Below are 4,400 nucleotides of genomic sequence, written 5' to 3' on the forward strand. Positions count from 1 at the left end.
GTATTATGGTAAAATTAATTAATGTTATATACATTATCACACACATCCAATATTACTTGTACTGAAAACACGCAAAATATTTTCTGTTTTGAATATCTAACACAATATTTTTAACAACATCCATCATCTACATTATGTGACAGCAGTTATATTTTATGTATCTTATTCATTTTTTGCTCATTTTCAAATGTCTGTGCAAGCCCTATCTATCCTATTTATATCCCAACCTCTGGCACCCAGTATTTACAGGCTGCTTCAATGTCATCAGCTTAATAACTTTTCAAATCAGAGATGTAAGTATTTGAAAGGCAGAGTTACAGAGGGAGAGAGATGGCTTCATTCTGCTAATTCCCTTCCCAAATGCACCAGGCTGAGGACAAGTACTTAGGACTTCTTCTTGGACATTTACAGGAATCACAGAGGCCCATGCACCTGTATCATCTTTCACTGCCTTTCTAGATACATCACCAGGAAGCCGGATTACAAAACAAACAAGCCTGGACCAGAACATACTGTCTAAAATGTGATACAGTCAACAATAATGAAAGCTTACTCCATGTTGTAGGCTGATCACAAGTCCAGCTATTCTAGTATTCTTTGTAAGATTTATTAATTTATTGTTATTAGGAAGTCTAATATACAGAGAGGAGGACAGACAGAAATAAAGAACTTCCATCCATCTGATGATTCACTCCCCAAGTGACCACAATGGTCAGAGCTAAACTGACCCAAAGCCAGGAGCCAGGCGTCTTTTTTGGGTCTCCCAAGCGGGTGCAGGGTCCTAAGGCTTTTGATCATCCTTGATTTCTTTCTTGTGCCACAGGCAGGGAACTGGATAGAAAGTCAGGTAGCAGGAACATGAACCCATGTCCTTGTTGGATCCCAGGTGTGCAATCCGAGGACTTCAGCCGCTAGGCTACTGTTCTAGGCCCTATTTTAGTATTTTTAAACTAGTGGTGTTGTTCCTTTTCTTTCTTTCTTTCTTTCTTTCTTTCTTTCTTTCTTTCTTTCTTTCTTTCTTCCTTCCTTCCTTCCTTCCTTCCTTCCTTCCTTCCTTCCTTCCTTCCTTCCTTTCTTTCTTTCTTTCTTTTCTTTTCTTTCTTTCTTTCTTTCTTTTCTTTTCTTTCTTTTCTTTCTTTCTTTCTTTCTTTCTTTCTTTCTTTCTTTCTTTCTTTCTTTCTTTCTTTCTTTTTCTTCCTTCCTTCCTTCCTTTTTCTCCCTTCCCTTCCCTTCCCTTCCCTTCCCTTCCCTTCCCTTCCCTTCCCTTCCCTTCCCTTCCCTTCCCTTCCCTTCCTTCTCTTCCCTTCCCTCAGACTTATGGCCTTAGATTTGGCATACCTCACAACCTGTTGCATTGCAAAGCCTGCCTTGATGAAGCAGGGCAACAACAAGCAGGATATTAGGCCAGAACACCCTGTGTAAAGCAAGTGGAATAGAACCTCCACCGTTGTTCCAGTTCAAATAATTAGTTCCTCCCCTGTTTCAATATAGATGATTAGTTCCTTCCCTGCTTCAATGAAGGTAATTAATTCCAGGAAACCCCTCCCCTTCTCCTCCTCCCCTAGAGAAGAAGGTATATATATGGGGAATAAAATAAAGAGCAAGAAGACTCTTTTCCACCAAGTACGTGTGTCCGTGTGTTTCTTGGGCCAGCAGCCTGGGGGCTAGCAGCCCGGCATTCCCAGTCCACCCTCAGGGTTTGAGCGTCGTGTTCTGCAGGTCGGGACCTATCTTTCTTTCTTTTTTTTCTTTCTTTCTTTCTTTCTTTCTTTCTTTCTTTCTTTCTTTCTTTCTTTCTTTCTTTCTTTCTTTCTTTCTCTTCAGTTCTATTCAGATTTATTGTTATTGGAAAGGCACATTTGCACAGAGAAAGAGAGACAAAAACAAAAATCATCCATGCTCAAATGGCCACAATGTTCGGAGCTGACCTGATCTGAAGTCAGGAGCCTGAAGCTTCTCCATGTCTCCAAGGGGTCCCAAGCCTTTGGGCAGCTCTACTGTTTTCCCAGGCCATAAACAGGGAGCTGGATGGGAAGCAGAGCAGCCAAGACACAACTGGCACCTGTATGGGATGCCTACTTGTGGAGGCAGAGGATTAGCACGTTGAATCGTCGTGCCAAGCCAAGTGTTGCTTATGACATCCTATAATGCAACGTTAATATCACAAGCTGCATATATTATAATTTATCCTTGAACCCTTAGTACCTGCTATAGAAAGCTTGATTAATACAGGTGATTAGCTTATTTTTAAGATAGAATAGGATAGATTGAAAATGAAAGAGAAAATCAAAAGCTTGCTCTTTATATAATATTTTTAATGTTACTAGCTATTCATTTAAAATAGCAACTGGTAAATCCTCAAATTCGGAAAGGCAAGAATGTTATGCACTTTGATATTTCTATAATTTACGTGAAAGAAAAATGATTATTTAAATTAATAGTATTTGCTAATTAAAAATTTAAAGAATCCAGTATAAATTTAATTCATAATGCTCCCTTAAACCCATGGCTTTTTTACATCACCCTTAACCTATTGCAATTTAACTTTAAAACAACCATTCAGATTTAATTATGTGTTGGTTCCTAAGGGATAAGCTCATATATCAATTTTCATCTCTCATGGACAGATCATTTGCGGTTAAGTTACAAACCACTGAAAATCAATTTTTAATGGAGTTACTCATACAGCCTTAACTGCAAAAGAGCACAGATTCAGGTATAATATTAACTGAGAGGTTATTAACTTAATTACAATTTCATGTTCCTTTGACTTCCAACTATATCAACCATAAATAAGTAGACCTTTGCCACTCAGATTTCTCATGCAGAAGATTATTTGTCTAATATGGTTTTGGGGGTCCAGCATTGAGAGCACGGTGTCCTCAGGGAAAATCTGATCTTCTTAACAAGAAGACACAGATTTGAAATTGAAAGAAAGCTGAAATGCTAAAGGTCTAAATGGAAACTAAAGCATGTAGTATATGTAGGGGTAAGTCTGAGAATCATGATGTCAGCCAAGTTGTAGTAAGGGTTTCTTTACTGTAACCATCAGTTATTTCAATAATCAGAAACAATACTGAGGAAATATTTCTTTAGTACATCAAATTTCATTTGTTCTTATTACTACATTAGGATAAATAATATGTAGACTTTAAATATTAATTTGATTTAGTTTTTAATAAAGCAAGATTTGAAAGAATGTGAACTGTTATTAGCCAGAAGCCAAAAATGACAATTACAAATAATATGAATTCCCTTCTAATGAGTTAAGTGGTTCAAATTCTTTAATGGAGGGTCTGTCACAGTTTAATTTGCATGCTCAAATATTAGAATTTTTTGGAATAGAAAATCACCTTAGATCAGATAAATAAACCAGATTATATCTGTGAGGTTTATCCATTCTACAAAAAAAAAATGTATCACCAATAATGAAGAAAGCTAATCCATTTTGCTATTATCCACTGAAAATATCTTGGCTGAATGAAATCATTCTTAAGTTCCTTCTACTTATTAATAATTGAGATGATATGAATGGAGTGTATCGGTTATGCAGAAAGATTCAAATGCATAGAAACTTAAAATTAAAGTAGTATTATGCTAGAGAAATAAAAGTCATCATTGGGCATCCATTAGCTGATACTGGAATTGTGAGTTACATGCTACACTTGTTAACGATCCTGTTTTGCCATGTTTGGTGGCAAAAACTTGACTTTATAAATTAATAAATCCTATGCACAGAAACTATAAGAATATTTTATTAACAGGTGTGTTTTATTTGTTTGAAGACACAGTCACAGAGGCAAAGAGATCTCCTTCATCTGTTAATTAACTCTCTGTATAGCAGCAAAGGTTGAGGGTGGCCAAGGCAAAGCCAGGAGCCAGGAGTTTTATTTGGGTCTCCTATAAAGATGAAGGAGTCCAACAGTTTGGGCCAACTTCAGTTGTTTTCACAGGCGAATTTGCAAGGAGTTGAATGAGAAGTGGACAAGCTAGAATTTTAATAGGACCCATATGAGAAAATGAAACTATAGATAGATGCTTAACCTCTTATACCACAAAAGGGCTACCTAAAATATTTATTAGGAAATTTTATATTTATGATGCTGAGCGATATCTATTGAATGTGCTAGAGTTAACACAATGAATAGACTTAGACATAAGGGAATTCTTTGATTTTCTAAGAAAAAGATATGTATTATAGGCCATCAATTCTGAGAGAGTAACCATTCAATTTTAAAGTCAAGCTCCATTTTAAATTAATATATGCCTTCTTTTTAAAAAATTATTCCATTTTCATTGGAAAGTCAGATATACAGAGAGGAGGAGAGACAGAGGAAGATCTTCCATCTGATTGTACACTCCCCAAGTGGTCACAATGACTGGAATTGAGCCAGTCAATC

Source organism: Ochotona princeps, chromosome 3 (genome assembly GCF_030435755.1).
Source record: "Ochotona princeps isolate mOchPri1 chromosome 3, mOchPri1.hap1, whole genome shotgun sequence".
Lineage (NCBI taxonomy): Eukaryota > Metazoa > Chordata > Mammalia > Lagomorpha > Ochotonidae > Ochotona > Ochotona princeps.